Source organism: Accipiter gentilis, chromosome 6 (assembly GCF_929443795.1).
Source record: "Accipiter gentilis chromosome 6, bAccGen1.1, whole genome shotgun sequence".
NCBI classification, from domain to species: Eukaryota; Metazoa; Chordata; class Aves; order Accipitriformes; family Accipitridae; genus Astur; species Astur gentilis.
The window spans coordinates 44,652,241-44,669,420 of record NC_064885.1 but is presented as its reverse complement, the minus strand read 5'-3'; the positions used below and the strand labels follow the sequence as shown (position 1 = coordinate 44,669,420).

General features: G+C 46.3%; 2 long non-coding RNA genes across 2 annotated transcripts in view; one reads left to right on the top strand and one right to left on the bottom strand.

The window, feature by feature from the left end:
• LOC126039361 (uncharacterized) overlaps positions 1-17,180 on the top strand; it is a 99,451-nt gene that overhangs the window by 68,948 nt on the left and 13,323 nt on the right. The window lies entirely within an intron of this gene.
• Positions 8,580-11,167, bottom strand: LOC126039362 (uncharacterized). The gene is made up of 3 exons (XR_007506303.1): positions 10,588-11,167; positions 9,518-9,736; positions 8,580-8,905 (listed from the first exon to the last, which is right to left on the bottom strand). It is a non-coding gene; the product is annotated as an uncharacterized LOC126039362 (long non-coding RNA).

Here is a 17,180-nt window from a genome sequence, read left to right as displayed (position 1 = left end):
TCTAGTTTTGTATGACAGTTGGGATTATGTGACCATCTTGTGTCAATTCATTTAAATTGATGTTTCAGTTTCTTATTTATTATCACAAATTTTATTGATTTGTTAGCAGTAATACCCAAATTTACAATGCCTGAAAGGAAAAGCTGCAGTGTGAACTCACCTATAACACTCAACATAGGAAAAATCACACAGAAAGCAACCACAGATGGCCAGGTTCACAAGCACTCCTGTTTGTCCGTGTGTGTCTGTCTGTCTCTGTGTGTCAGATTGTTTCGATTGTTTCTTATACCGTGGTGCAAACATAAAGTAAGCCTTTTTTCCCAAAACCTCGGAAGTGACTTAGTAGTGTAAGAATCTGCTGAGGAGTGTATTTGAAAATCTCAGCCATTCTCAGGGCAACAGTGAGTAATACAAATTTTGCACAAGCAGGTGACCTGTGAAGATGGGCATCTTGGAAAGAAAATGTAGAAGGAAATCATGCAGGGATGTGGGGCAGGTAGATTCATGGAGCCAGTGAGTTAAGAGACTTTTACAAAGCCACCTTGTTCTTTTCCTGGTTTCAGTGGGCTCTCATTTAACAAGGAAAGTAGCTGGAAAAATTACCCAGAAATATTTGACCTTCAAAAAGGCCTCTAAGGCACAATTACCTGATGTTCACTGAACTGGTTCACGTGGTTCCCGCAATGATTTTCTAGGATCGCTCATGTGTGAAAAGGGGTCTGATTGTATGGAGAAGGGCAAATGAGAAGAGAAACTTCAGGAAGGAGAGAAATATGACAGGGAATTTTACTGGTTATGTTTGCTTCAAGGGAAGGAAAGGGCAAATAAATGTAGGGCAAATAAATGTAGCCAACTCAAAGTAGGTTTTTGGCTTTAAGCTTCAAAAACAAGTAAATATGAGAGATCTGAGGTATCAACAGCACTCGAGATAAGCTGTTTCATGGAGTTAGGTAGGAACTGTAGAATACATCATACTTAGCTTTCTTAGCCAGATGACAAATTCTTTTTTTTCCCCAAGTACAACAAAAATATAACAAAAATCCGTTTTTCCCCCAGTGCCTTTTCTTTCCTTCTGCCCTTGGTTGCCTTGCACACAGGAGATCACTTGGCTGTCTGGCCACCAGTGTTCACTCCAGTGTCTGGCCGTGCCCTCTCTGCAGAGTTTCAGCTCTTTCCACTGCATGCTTCTGACACTGGAACAAAGCAAGTGAGTTATCTAGGGCTGCAATCTCTATTAGGCTTTAGGGAAAATAGTTTTTTAAGGAGATAATTCCATGCTTGGCACAAAAGTGCCTCTACCATGCACTCTTTTCAGTGGAAGGTATAACCAGGTGCACATAAAAGTATGCCTTCAATAGTTTAGTATTGGCAGTGACACAAAGCAGCATTTTACGTGCTGCCCCTCTGCTCTGAACTGCCAGCAGAATTGCATGGGTGCACAGAGAGAGGGGCCTTCGTATGGTGTGAAAACAGCAACACCTGAAAACTTGAAGACTTCTTGAAACTGGGGAATTGTATTTCCATCTTTGATGAGAGAGCACAGTGTGCAATAGGAAGTACATTTGCATGGAAGAAAATTATTTTAAATAATCTTGGAACTTAAAGACTTTCGTGAACAAGAGCAAGTAGTCAGTACCCTTTCTGTCTGCATTATCTAACAAAAGGAACAAATTCTCTGAGCGAGGGTAGAAAGACAAGAGCATCAATGTGATAATTGTAAAACTGAAACAGCTTTTAATTATTTGATCAAGTATCTTTGTGGGGAAAAAAAATCGGATTTCACATTTGAAATAGTGGCTTGAAAATTGAAACTCTAAATCCAGGCAGGTAGCAATCAGAATTTTTGAGTACTCCAGTCTTTCAGTCTTGCGTTACGAAATAGCGGTAACCTCCAGTATCCGTGGGGCATCATAGCCTGTTCTGCCTGAGAAGTCCTTTGAAGACATGTTTTGACTGTGTCCCACTGTGGTCTGCAGCATGTATCTGATTTACAGTTGAAATCTTTCTCTTTGAGGATTTTAACCATGGTTTACTAAGGATGAGTGGGCTGATACTCCAACGCATGGCATCGGCACCTGGAACTGCAGATAGGTGTCTAAATTCCAAATCAAAGGTGAAGGTGCCCCGTGATTGTAGTGTCCGCTGGCGCGGCTCCTGCGGCAGTCAGCACACACCAGGGTGTATGGCTCTGCCACGGCACACCCTGCATCGCCCAGCCCTCTTCCCCCTGGGACTCGTGCTCCTGGCTCTTCTCTGCATCTCTCTGCTGGGTGAAGACCCTCGAAGTTCCCAGGGCAAGACAGCGGGTGTGCTGCAGTTTGTTTACCTGGTACTTGGCAGCGCTCAGCCAGGGCATGGGAAAACCCAGGATCCCATTTCTCCTGTGGCTGGGAGGGCCAAGGTCTTCTGGGCAGGGTTGGTCTGCATGCCCCAGAGGAGGAGACACCATCGCTGCGGTGCACACTGTTCACTTTGCACAGATAATAAAGCTGTCCACAGGGCCAGACGCAGCAAGGAGCAAGACCCCCGGCGCTGCCACAGGGCTGCTGGTGGCTTTGCCCCTGACGCCGAGCCCCAGTGGCAGTGCCGTTCCCAGCGATGCTGTGGTGCTCAGTGGAGCACCTCCAGCCGGGGGCTGCATGCTGCACAGCCGCTCACTTTAGCACTGAGGCATAGCTGGAGTGAGCAAGGTGTGGGGCTTGAGGCCCTTCGGGCAGAGGCTTAATTAGATCCCTGCTTGCCGATGATGAGCTCTATCTAACTAGCGAGTCAGTGGGCAAAAGGAGTTTGGCTGTAGGCTGAGGCCCCCACCTCCAGGAGGCAGTTCTTGGCTGTGAATGGTGCCTCCATGGGAAGCAGGAGTCCATGGTGGCAGGTGGGCAGGGACACGGTGAACTGTGGAGCGGGTATCTGAGCACAACTACCCTGAAAGGCTGGAACTATTGCACCTTTCTTGTTGACATGAGATTGTTCCACTTGGTGCTACGTGGGGTCAACATGCCAAGTTTAACTTTGGACCCAAAGTGTTAGACTCATGTTTCCACAGAATTTTGGGACTTTGGAAATGTTCTGTTGTTTTTCAGCACGAGCTCATGAACTTGGAATAAAATTGTCCTTTGGGAACAAAACAAAACAGATGAAAAATAAGTGCTCATCTATGGTCTGAAGGCTGAGGTGGTCTCAAAGTGGTCGTCTTTCATCCGTTTGTTTTCCTTCAGTTCAGGAGCAACTCTGAGCAGGATTTGTCTCAGCTTAGGCAGGCAGAAAAGAATCATATGTTACAAATATAAGAAGAACCCTGAATAAAAAGATATTTTCAAAAAGCCATTTCTTTTCCTAGACAAGACATCCAGATCAAAAGTGGCGATTCAGGAAAGTGCTCAAGCACATGGTTACAACAACAGCTCCTAGACTCCCTCTGACAGCAGCTCCACTGGAAGGCCAGTTTAGTTTCAGCTTATAGCAGCACAAATACGGGATGATGTGGAGTTCATCAGGCTCGTGCCTCCTCCTTTTGGAGGCTGAACAATGTGCACGCATCCGTGCTCCCGAATTCATGCATGTTCTGGCAATTTGCTTGCCTGATCCTTAAATTTATGTGTTCATTTTGGTCTACACCAAGTGCACCAAGCTCTGCCAAGCCTATGGCAGTTTGCTGTGGGCCACAGATGGATGCCTCAACTTACTGGACAGACTGCGTGGAAGTTTTCTGCCTTCCTGCAATGCCTGCTGCTTGTTAACAGCTGATCCTGAAAAGGAGCTGACATAAGGGCACTGAGGAGTATGGCTTTACAGAAATGCACTCCCTGCATTTCTGACTAGAGGGTATGTGCTAAGTAGTTAAACTATGGCAGAGAGACTGAAATATTTGAGAGGTTTCTACTGGGGCCTGCTTTCAACTATCTGTATCCCTGTTCGGAAAAGGGCTGTAGTTAGTACATGCTTTTAGCTTGAATTTGCACTTCTTCACTCTGGGAGGAAGAATGGAAGAAATGTTCTGAGAGCAAATTCCATGTACGTCTTCTGCCATCTGCTAATAGCATGTGTGAGCAGCTCTGCTGCCAGAAAGCGAGGAACAAAGATAACATCGTTGTGGAGAAAATTGCACTGCTCTGAAAATGAGACTCATTCCAGATGACTTGATAGCTCAGCACCCGCTGGGGCCAAGTCTGGGGCCAAGTTCTGCTCACCGCCACTTGCATAGACTCAGCATAACGTCGCTCAAACTAGCATGAGCTAGGGGCAGCGTTGTTCCTGCTGAGCCTAAAGAGCAAGTAAGTTTTATAATCCATTTAGTATGATGGCCTTCTTGGAATCCCAGAAATGAACTTATTTAGGGCTGGTGGAAGGACAAAAGCTGAAGAGCTTCTCCACTGAAACCACATGCAGGCAACTTGCAGAAAAAAAAAGTGGGGAGTCCAGACACCAGTGAAACACTAGGAAACTGTCAGAGTTAACCTTCCCATGTCTCTTTTTGTGTCAAGTCATATTTGTGCAACCCGCGTGTCAGTGCACCCTTTAACGCTGCAGCAACGGCAACAGGATCCAAGCCATCCCAGTCCCAAAGCCTGAGTCCCTGTGGGAGCAGTCGGAGCCACACACCTGCAGCCAGCAGTGTGCCGGGCTGCCTCCCTCCTGCTGCACAGCAGGTATGCAGGGCAAGGGATACCCGTGAAAAACAATTAAGAGCTCTAATGTAGTCTCTCTCCTCACCATGCAGCTGGCATGGTAAAGTCAACAACATACAGAAAAATTCTGTGCAGTATGGTTCTTCAAATCTCTCTGTTGTGCACTGGTTTGCAATGGCTGGGTAGCAGATGAGACTGGTTATTGGGAAGGAAAGCGATGAAACATAAATCGTGCAGGTAACATGGCGAAAAAGGTCAACAGGATTTTATTTGTTTGGTACAGCCTGTTAGAAAAGACCCTGGTAAATAGCTCTGTCTGTAATTCTGCTTAGAGTCAGCTCAGCTTCATCCTCCTTGAGGACTTAGCCTGTGATGTTTCAGAAAAATGTTATTAATAGATCTCAGAAGTGTATAAATTTTAGTGTGGAGCTGGTAAAAGGACAGTCTGGTTGCTCTCAGAGCAGTCCTCTCAAAGGCAGAACGAAGAGGGAAAAGGTCTGCATTTTGCCTTAGCAGACTGGAGTGCATATTTGTACCATTGCTACCGGAGCAGGAGGGGACATGAAGTACAAGGAATGTTTCTGCACGGCTCGTACTTTTTTGTGGCCCCTTTTTCTGCTTGGAAAGCTTCCTTTGTTTTTTCAGTGGCATCTGTAGGGCTGGAAACTGGCACTGAGTTTCCAGCTTAATGTTACATTATGAAATAGTTAATAACATTTTTAGGAAGAGAGGGAAGCTGTTTATAAGCAGCTTTTGTGTCTTTCATGTTTGTTATTTCCCTGTTAGTCTTAGAGTAATTGTATTTGTGACAGTGCTAGATGAATGCAGGAACGGCACTAGTTGGAGTAATGTGGTTGCTGCAGGTCTCCACGGTGCGATCTAACACGCTGGCACTGGTTCTCTGCTCCCTGGACACCCAAATTTCTGGGTGGGTCAGGTAGCGATGACGTATGTGAAGGGAATGCAAAGTTTCTACCAAAGATGTGTAAGCTCCTGATTCTTGCATCACTCCTAAAATCCTACTACAGAGTTTCTCAGGGAAGTTCTTACCTGTGTTATTACATGTGTTGATGAATCGCACATTCCTTCTGGACCTACAAAAACTTCTTTGGCTGAAATTCTCATGGCAGATTCTTCATTCCAAAATGATGACATGTTCTTCTCGGCAAAACCAAATGGTCTGGTGACAAGAAGGCACTAAGCAAATCCCCCAGATCTGAAGATGTCTTTTTTTTTTTTTTATTCAAAGCAAGCAGTCATGTCCCTGGAGAGGTGAATTCTTGTGTCTACTCTCCATCCTCTTGGTACCGAGAAGTTGCCTTTTGAAGGACCCCAACCTTTTATCCCAGCAAGCCCCAGGCCCACTGCGAAGGAGGAACAAGCCAGGCAGGTGGAGGGAGGGCCGGTGGTGTGCACGAGGGGCACAGTGGGAATGAGCGGGGCTAGGCAGCCATGGGAGAGGGAGCAGCTGCCACCATGGATGGAGTCTGGAGGCCACTGTGAATGCCAAGGGGCAAAGAAAGAAGGCAAGAAATGGCACAATGGAGGAGAAAGAGGGGAGGAGAGGGCAAGGAGGAGAGGCAGAAGGAGCACTGTAATCTTGGGCGAGGAGAGGCGCCAAGGAAAGGAATGTGGTCATCATGACTTGAAAACTGTCCTCTGTTGATGTTGTCCAATCTTTCAGGCATCACCCCTCCTCTTTGTGCCAAGGCTTTCCCATTCCTCCTCTCCTAGAAGCTGTCCTAGTCTTCCACCTGGGCTTACTTACCAGAGCTGAAAGGACGTGCTGTGTCACCAGTTAAATGCACATCTATCCCTCAGCAGGCTTTTCTTCATCTATCTACCACCTACTTAATATGGGCAAAGGCAAAGGAGGTTAAAGGATATTAACAACTGTTGAACTGCCAGGTAAATCTGCTAGTTTGGAAACTAATATAATGGCAGAGTATACTAGGTGTGCAGCTATTCAAAGTAAACATCCATTTACAGCAGGATCATAAAAATCTTTGAGGCACTCAACAGCAAGTTGCCTGTGGCTTTTCACCCTTGTATCTCCAGGAGTTATTGCTCAATGGGGGAGTATGTGGTGTTTTGTGTGAACCGAGAGGTAATTGTGAGCAGCAACTTAAATAGCCCTAATTATGTTTAGAGAAGGCTGTTCCCTGAAAGCAGCTAGAACCTGTGAATAAACATATTGCCACAGGTGACCACCTGATCTATGCATGTGGACCTAAAAAAAGCCAGTTTGCTAAGTTTAAATACCTCAAAGTAAAGCTGAGCAGACACCAGACGCCAATAGCTGTGCCTGCTCCATACACACTACCAAAAGCAGCATTGTACAGGGGCTTTGTAGTGGAGGAGAGTGCAGCTCAGGTCCTTGTGGCATTGCAGACAACCACATAATGTTTAGCCAGCCTGTAATGCACTACTGAGGGGACTAGTGGGCTTAAAATACAGGCCTTTAAATACCACATTGAGAAAGATGAAGAAGTGACTAGGCCCCATGAATGGGGGGGATGGAGAAACCCAACAGCTTATTTTGCTTAATCCTTTTGCAAACACACTCAATATCTGCTGAAGTCCGGTGGCAGCCCCTGCCTGCATGAGCGCTGCCCCGTGCCACCAGCCTGGAGCTCCCTGGGGATGGTGGGCACCTGCTGACGGGGCTGGGTGGATGCAGCCTCGTCACCAAAGTTACCCCCTCGTGAGTAATGCCCCGACTGTAAGACCCTGTGGGGCACCTGAAGACATGCACTTTCTTTCTCTGGACAGGGTCTCTCTCTCTCCACCAAAGGCACCCGCCTGTGAGCCAGGAACATGGCTTAAGTGGCCCCTGGCCCCCCAGCTGTGCCTGAGTGTTGGGAGGATCCAGAAGACTGTCCCCACTCCGGCAGTACACTCGCTCTGCAGCTCAGCCGTGTCTCCAGGAGGTAGGGCTGGACAGCAGGAGCCCTCTCCAGCCTTCTGGTAAAGCTTGGTGCTTCAGGCGGAGCAGAACCCCGTCCTGCTCCAGACCGCCTTGTTATGTACCACCAGCCTGGAGTCTGGCCTGCGGAGAGGGCTGGGACCTGCTCGGCTCTGCCAAGCCCACCGCCTGGCCAGAGAGGCCAGCAAGCACTGGGGGGATGTGGAGGAGCAGTGACATCCCGGCATTTGTCAGCAGCAGCTGGGCAGTGAGGTGGCAAGCAGGGCTCAGCCCACAGGAGCCAGCTTCCAGCTTGGCTGTGGCCCTTACGCTGCCAGGATTTTTGAAAGAGAAAGTCCGTGGCAGGAGGGACAAATGTGAAGCTGTTTAATGTTTGTGAGGGTTGAAGAGTTCACGGTGACAGCTGAGATAACGCTGAGCCTGGCTCCAGGCCCTGAGCCTGCTTCTCCTCTGGGAGCGAGCGCCCAACTCTCTCACCCCACCATTAACCACGTGTGGGTGGCTTCAGCGTGACTTAAAATTAACAGCTATGCCTAAAATCAGTACATAATTGTTATATATTATGACATGGAAGTACAATAGGTCTAGAAATAAACTCTGTGCCTTTTTGAATTAAGCTGGTGGCTCTCTGAACAGCTAGATAAAATTTCTTAATGTTCATGGTAGTCAGTCATGTTTTCTTCCTCTTTGTTACTGTTTGATCAGTAATTGCTCTCGGCACTCAGTCCTGCTGGCCGTGCTGGAGACGCTGAGGAGATGCTGCCTCCACTGTGGCTCCTCTGGTCAGACAGCGGTGATGCCAACTGCCTCACAAGAAGCTCCTGGCATCGCCCTGTACGAGGCAGGTTTGCCTTGTGCACAGCACCTACCCATTTCAGCACCAGCCGCCTCGCCATCGGCCTAGGCTTATAGCCTGGCCTGCCGCAGCCTCCCCACGCCCCCCCCCCAGGCAGGTGCCAGGTCCTGCTGCTGCTTTCTTCACTGTGGCACTGGTGGAATGTTTCCATGCCAAAGGTCCTCCTCACCTCCCAGCTTTTCCCCTTCTTCTTGAACCCCCTGTCTCTGAATGTTTCTCTGTATCGCTCCCCTCTTGGTGTCATCCCCATTTTGTCTTTGGACTTTGGCTCACGCTGTGGGATGCTGTGAGCTCTCTGGGAGCAGAAGAGGGATGGGGAACATACCTGGGTGGCACCTCTGGAAGCTAGCACAGCACAGTAAGTTCAAAGCCATTTTCCAAGGAAACTGGGGACAGCCAGGCCTGGGTAAAAAGCTCAGCGGAGGATTACTATGGATGCTTGCACTACTACCAGCACCAGTTCCCGGCAGAGGAACAGCTGGATGAGGATACCGCCTGCGAAGGACAAAAGCCTCATGAGCCGTTTTGGCAAATTACTTTGGTATCCCAGGGCTTTAATGAGAAACTGTGGTTGAGGACGGCTGGAAACCTGTGCAAGACAGTGCTGCCTGCTCGCCCTGTCACTCAGAGCCATGGGCCCGTCTGCCTCACAGCCCCTGTGCCACAGTTCCCCACTGCACCCCCAGCCCCACCACCTCCCCGCAGCGCAGAGGAGATGCGAGAGGTTCAGCTCCCACCAAAATGAAGACAAGCTGCGCTACTCGGGAGTGATGGCTGAGCTTGCCTGGCATTTAGCCTATACCAGTCTATTGCCTTGCACACAAAAAGTGCAGAATTTGGTCAGCTTTCAGATTTATTTTTTTCTTTTTTTAACACTTGTAAAAGAAGTCCTTAGGAATACAATTTAAAATACACTGTAAGCAAAACTTTTTGGTAGCAAACTTTTAAAGAGGTTTTAGAGTTGTTTTAGAGCAATTACAGGATTACAATTGAGATAACTTAGGAAAGAAATATAGATGGAAGGGAAAAAACCATTATATCTATTCAAATAATAATAAGGTGGGAATAAGAATAAAGGTAGGTTTTAGAGAGAAGAGTAACATGTACCAGAGAGATGAAGGATTGTCACAAGTCCTCTGATCTTCAGTCAGGGCAGTCCTTGCACCTGGAAAAGCCATAGGCTATTGCAGCATATCAGGGCCAGTTTTGGATGGGTGTGGAGCTGTGCTGGTTTGTGTTACACAGGTTGCACTCACAGCTCGGAGGTGTTCATGGCCCAGCTATCTTGCTTCTTACGGTTTGAAGGGATGCCAGTATCACCTCAGGCTGCAGGGAGAAAAAGTCCATTGAACCACATTGCCTCTTTGCTAGACAAAACTCACAAAGACAACTCGCACCTGAAATGTGGGGATTTTCCTGACACCTTCCAAACAATCGCTTCATTTCATGCCTGAACACCAGTCAGTGAATTTCCAAGATAATATGCAGAGACAATTACGAATTGAAATATCTGGTATTTCCGTTGCACACCACAGAAGCTTTCAGCAGAGCTTTGTGCACATTGCACCAGGCAGGAGAACAGTCACTGTGTGACTCTGTCATCGGCTAAAATCTGTGCCATTAGAGGACAGCTGAATCTCTAGTTATAACTTAGCGAAACTATAATGAAAAATACACAGAATACCAGAACACAGTAATATCCAGTGAAGGTGCAGGCGTGAACCCAGCATGGTAAGGCAGTCACTGCTTAAATAAGGACACTGTTCAGCAGGATGTCTCTTCTGATGCTATTCCTGAGACTAGAGACCCACGACGTTAGAGCCAGCGTATGAAAGCAGATCTGTCTCCCTGCTTGTTTACACAGACTCTAACATCCGTGAGCGTCAGTGATCACTTGGAGCAGTGGCTCTAAATATCCACAACCAACACCACATCCCTCTTTCAGAGAAGTGTTTTGAAACTCTTGTCCAGACTTTTCAGCAAGGAGCAACAATTACCAGAAGGGGAATGGCAACACAAAAAAGAATTAGAAAGACGAAAGCCATAGTGGAAAGGGCAGACTCCCTGAACCTTCAGCTGCATGTCAGAGATTTATCATGCTCTTCACGGAGTCTTAGCTACATTTTTGCAGGCAGGAGGCCTGAAGACTGGGTATGTTTCAATGGCTATGTACTTACAGGTTTAGTCTTGGGGTAACAACTGTAGCTAACAGTAACAGCAAGGCCACTTGGTGAAGAGCTGGATCACTCTAACATGCTGCTTCTTTCTTCATGCATACTTTGAACCCAACCCACAGACATTTTTTGCTGCCTGATCCTCACTGGGTGCTAGAGATCAGTCTTGTTTTTCTTTCCTGGCTTCTCTATAATTACAGAGCGTGAAGCTGGTAAATGGGATTCAGGGTTGCTGCTGGCCAATTCCCTGTGCTGAAGATGTGCAGGCAGAGGCAGGGCTGTTCATTCTGACTCTTGTGAAGGACGGTATTCAGTTCCTTAGTAAATCTAGCATGGTGCAGTCAGATGATGATTCATGTGCAGTGGTGGATTCAACTGCACGTCCAAAGCTCTTATGACCACAGGCTGCTTTCTACATCACTATCTTGGAGGTTGCTGGTCCTAAAGCAAGAACAGACGAGTAGGACACACAGCAGCCTCTGCAAAGCCACACTCTATAGTCTGGTGTACGATGTAACACAGACCATACTGCATCAGACCAAGGGCCCTGTTAGTCCAGTGTCCTCTCTTCCAACACAGCTGCAAGCAGATACCTACAAAACAGAAAGAAAATTGAAACATACCTGCTATTTTCTCCCTGCTAATTTCCCAGCCTTTAATATTTTCAGTTCAGGGGATTTTATGAGCTGGTTGTGGTCTCTTTGTTAATTCCCACTGGCTCTATTTCACGTACTTGTCCATTTTCCCCTTGAGTCCCTGAGAAATTTTTGCATGTTTTTGCAAGTGCCCTTTGCAAAATGTTCTGCAGGGCTAGTGCTGCTATATGAGGAATGACCTCCTCTGATTTGCTTTCAACCTGGCTCTTATAATCCTTTGCTCTTTGTAGGCACCTTTATCCACCCTGCTCGATGGCTTCTAGCATGTTGCCTTTCTCTGAATCTTTTCCAGTTCTAATGTGTCTGTTGGGGATGAAGCAACCAGAACTGCCAACGGTGCTCAATGTGTGTCTGAAGCCTGGATTTGTATCCTACCATTAATTATGTCTTTTGTTTTGGTTCCTTTTTGGTCCCCTAATAATTGCCAGTGTTAAATCCGTTGGGTTTTTTTGACCACTGCAGAGCAGTGAGCTGATGTTTTCACACTAACTAGCACAAGCTTGAGGCCTCACTCCTGCCTAGTGATGGTCAGCTCATTTTTTATAGGTGAAGCTATAGTTTTTTCTAGTTACATCACTTTGCAGTTATATACATTAAATATAATTTGCTGTTGTATTGCCCTGTTGTCAGTTTTGCTAGGGTCTTATGCATTTCATCATAGTCAACTCTTACCATTGCAATATATGGAAATAAGTGCTAGTAATCTTTAATGCACTGGGCTGTAAGCTGCGCTGAGTCAGGAGCTGCTAGAAGTCCTGTTCAGCATTTTCCCTCCAGGGTTAGCGACATCGAAGAGAGTCAAGGCAGGAAACTGGAGATGGTTACAGCATTACCCAGTTTAATTTACTGTCAGATGTAAATCAATGCCTTAATCCCACTGTGATAAAAATCTTTATGATCTCTGCAGTGGATAAAGCTGTTTGGCCAGGCCAAGTAGCCAATTTTAAACCAGTCACTATCATCCCCCTTTTCACCAAAGCAGGTGATTTTGTAATCACTGTGTATACTAGGAATATCCCTTTGGCCAGTTTGGGTCAGCTGTCCTGGCTGCGTCCCCTCCCAAATTCTTGTGCCCCTCCTGCCTTCTTGCTGGCTGGTCATCAGAAGCTGAAAAGTCCTTGACTTAGTACAAACACTACTTAGCTACAGCTGAAAACATCACTGTGTCACCAACATTCTTCTTATCCTAAATCCAAAACATAACACTATAGCAGCTACTGGAAAGAAAATTAACTCTCTCCCAGCCGAAACCAGGACAAAAACTAAGTTATTTTCACTGTTATGTGAACAAAAAAGGTTAGAGTAGCATCTTTTTCAAGAATGATGAGCAAGCATCTTTAGTTAGATGAAGACGGGAAGTCTTGTGGTTAGGCACCCACTTAGGAGCCACAGGACTTGGCTTGTTTCCAGTACTGAACAGATTTTTTATATTATCTTTGAGCCCCAGCTTCCCCATTCAGGAATTTTGTGAAGTTCAAGTGATTCATATTTCCTAAATTGATTTCTCTCTTCCTCCTATAACCATTTTGGCTGACTAGGTTTGTTCTGCTTCTCTTGCAACAATTAGATTTAAATATGAGTCAACCTGGAAGAAATCAGTAGCACAGGATGTACTAGCTTTTACCAAGAGAATACCCCCAAGTGCATACATTTAAAGAATTTGAGTTTAATTGCAGTGTTACTGCACTGTCCACATAGAAGGTCAGCTTTACTATTCTCAGCTGACACAAATCTGTTCAGCTCAGAAAAGCCAGGGATGTGGCAGACAACTACTGTGATGACATCCATTTTCCTCTTGGGTAGGAATATGCAAAGCACCGGTAAAGGAATGACTAACACGCTCTCCTCCTAGTGAGTTACTGCAGCTTTCCAAGGATCAACCCATGCAAACAAAAGAACTCATGAGACAAATACCATGAGCCTCTAGACCCCTCACGTATTCCCAGGAAACTTTATTACTGACATATATAGTGATGAGAAGCTCCTTTGCATTCCTCCTGGCACATCTGCTGAAGGATATGATTCAGAGATGGCCTCTTATTGTGGACAGGATGGCATTTCTTAGCTTTCACAATAACCAGACATTAAACCATAGATGACTGTACCAGAGCAGCCCTTTATTTTGAATGGCAATGATAACATTTGGCACATACCTCATGTTTCCAACAAAAAGCCCTCGTTGCATTATCCCAGAACAAAGTACAGCATGTGCTTCCCCTTCCTCCTGAAGTCCCCATTTCCCACCACACTGTGCAGTACAGGGCAGGCACTTACAGTGACTCTGGGTACTGCAGGAGGAAATACATCCCCAGGAGGCTGTTGGCACTGTATATTCAATCCTTCCACATCGGCAGACCTGGGTCAGTGACAAGACAGATAAAAGAACAAGGCCCAAAGTCAGCAGACACCCAGTGCAACCAACTGAAGATGTCTGCTTTCAGTAGCTGAGACTCGCTGCCTTTCTTAAGGAACCAAAAATCCTGTCTGGTAGTAAACATCATAAGTTACCACACAGAAAGACAAAAAAAAACCCCAAACAACACTCATCTAGCCAAGTCTTTGGGATGGAAAATCTCAAAAATCTAGATGAGATGGACGTGGTGTGTCTCCTGCCTGGAATACCTGGGAGTGTTTGTTGGTAGCAAGCCTGATCGTGTACTGCTGGTCCGATGGGGGGCCAAGCCCACAGCCACTCACCTGCCAGCTGCATGATCCCTGTCCCTCCTTCTGGCTGCAGGAGAAGCAGGTGACACCTGGGTGGGACAACTGCCAGGCATTAGGAAAGACCACTTACGCCTATGGTTCATTTCCCAGGCAAGGCATACCTTGTTCCCAGGTGTGAAGCACTGACTGCAGCCAGCGTGTCCACCGCCATGCTGTGACTGTTCCCAGGAGTGTGCTACAGCCCTTCGCAGTGCCCTGGGACCACCCAGGGGGACTGTGAAAGCCAATTAAGCAAATAAGGTGAATGGCACCAAACTTCTGGGGGGAAGCAGTTTTGGTGCGATGTTGACCACCCATACTTCGGTCACTCTTTGCAGCGAGGCAATATGGGCAGGCAGAGCAGCATTCATGTATGGATTGTGTAGGTCCCTTTGGCATGCCACAGCTGAAGCACATAAAATGAGGAAAGAGAGACTTGCAACTCGGTTGCAGGGCTGAAAAGGTGGGTTCAGATCCTGCGATGGCTTTGACTCACAATCTGACAGACTCCGTACATTTCAAGTTGCAGAACTTAAGCTTTTTGTATTTCAGCTTTTTGAATGCTAGACAGTGTTTTTGCCACATTTCATCTGTCAGATTTCTCAGTTTTATCCACTTTCCATCAGAGTAAATTAAACCCCTAATTTTGCTGCCTTTCCTTGCTTGTAAGTGGATGACAAGGAGGTCAGCTTCAGAGAGGCCTTGTGAAGAGGAGGGTGGGAACAGCTGTGAAGTGCCCTGTCCAGTGAAGTCTCAAATGAAAGGCAGGGTAGGTGTGCAAAGCATTATAAAGTCTTTGCAAATTAAGATAATAATAAGGCAGGCCCATATCTTTTGCTAGTGTGTGAGATTCAGAATTGCTGCTGCTGAACAGCATTTCCATGCCAGGAACCTGCACCGGCAGCTACAGCTGCAGATCAGTCCTTCAGTTGATACCAATAAGCATGGGTTGTGCTCCAGTTCTTGGACTCCTTCACCTTTGTATCACCAGGATTTCTTCAGCACAGTCATTAACAGCTCACACATACCTGCCACACCTTCCAGCACATGCCTCAGCATTCCTCGCCTTGCTCCAAGACATGCCTTCTTCATGGACTTCTGCTCTCAGAGCTCACATTCCCTGTCTGTCTTATTCATGTGGGATCAAGTAGTGCTCTGAAGTGCTGGTAAGTTGTGGTCATAATGAATTTAGCCCTGTCCTTGCAAGAACAGATCAAGGGTAGATTATCCTGTTGTCTAACCGGTACTTTTGGGAAGTATTTTACAACTTACAGAAAGAAAATAAGTGCTGGAAATACATGATCTGTAGTGACAACCTCTGGGCCTTACTACACATGTAACACCAGCTAATGTCCATCTCTTGATGCATTTTTGTCTGTTGTCAGTTCTGTGACCAGAACTTGCAAGCTTTCTCCCAGCCTTTTCTCAGTTTATAAAGCTTTTCCTGTCACCGCTTACTTTTATCAAGTCTCCACTTCCCAAGTGCTGTTGATATTTCCAGCTCTCAGAGTTTCTGTGGCAGAGGGAGCTCTGTCTTCCAGGGGAGGCAGTACCTGGTAGCTCTAATGGATCAATCTGGGGGGCACAGCACCTGACCCCGGAGGGTTAACCTTGACACTGGACCTTGGCACAGGCCAGCCAAAAAATGATCCCACCTTCCCCCTTCTCGTCATTCTTCTTACATGGTGCAGCAAATCAAAACCTCAGATCAGCATAACTCCTATTGTTGCTTGATTTGCAATCTAGAAAAAACACAAGCTCCTCATTTCCATACAGCAAGTGGGAACCAGCAGGGGTTGGCAACTTTCTAGCCTTGGCCAAGACCAAAGGAAATAATAGTTAATCTATCACTCCTTTGAAACGCCAATCTCTCTGCTTCTTACCGGGGCAAGGGAAAGATCTGAGTCTTTGACTAATATTAAAACACTCAGCTTAGTCTGAATTAATTTACTATTTTTCTGTTGTAGTCACAAATTTTATGCCTTGATTTTTAGCTTAATCCTTTATTTTTAAGGTTTACCTGGCAACAGCTGCTTCTTAAAACTGTTCATTCTGTCCATTAATTAGACTTATTAGCTGTTTATCTAACATGTTACCTGATGATAATTAAAATTAAAATTAAAAAAAACCTGTTCTGGGGAAAATAAATCTAAGTGATATTTCAAGAAGAGTTTGTTAAATTTGTGTGGTAGAGAAGGTGTCCCTGGGCTCTTGGTGGGAAAGATGTCTCACTGATTTACTCTTATTTCCTTCCAGTCACCTTTCTGCATGTGCAGGTCCTGCTGACCATTAGATATGAGGGTTGTGACAGGTTAAGGTATATATGTTGAGAACTTGTTGATGGTAAATAAGACGTTGCTGACAGATTCACTTCGGGCCCTTTGCAAAAGAGCTTCATTTAGGAGAGATGCCTGGGAAGAGAGATGGAGACACACAGAGGAGTCGGGGGCTCTTCAGGCAGAGAAGCCCCTGTTGTTGTCTACGTGAAGGTTTGCAGTCCTGCTGCAGGGGAGGTGCTCTGCAAGCCTTCCCAAAGGAAGAATGGCCTGGTGGTGGGAAAGGGCTTTTCTCTGGGACTGATCCCAACCCATGCCTGCTTTGAGGCAGTGGATTTCTTTTGTTGGTTCCCTGCAATACTGTTTTGGTTAAGGAAGCTGACACACCTTGAGATGTGATATCACTTGTCTGATTACAGCAGAAACTCTTCTGACCACACACCAGTGCAAGGCTTGCCTGCTTTCCCAGTTTTATTTTCTACTCTGAGCTTTGCAGTGTTATATCCATGCTATATTTATTGGCATACACAAAACTGCACTTTAAAAGTGGCCAGCCTGTTTTCATTGAAAAAATCCCTCCTTCTGGTATTTTTGCTAGCATCAGTCCCCAGCACACAATCCCTAGCATGGGGAACATGTTCCCTGCTGATGTGCCAGGCAAAAGTTCATGGCTTTGTCTTACTGAAAATGAAGTCTTGATTATTCATGCAGTTCCCAATGAGTCACTCCACACCCTTGAATTATTTCTGACAGATGTAAAATGCCTTCTGCTGAATTCCTACTCCAAAGAGCCTTTTGCATGACCGGTTTATCAGTGAATGCCAGCAGACTCATGATTTACAGTGCTTCATCATCATGGCATGTGTAATACTAAACATGATGACTAGGGAAACCAGACACACCTATTTTTGCCATAGGCTCACAGCCTCCAAAATCTCCCAGCAGCCACAGAAGAGGTGTT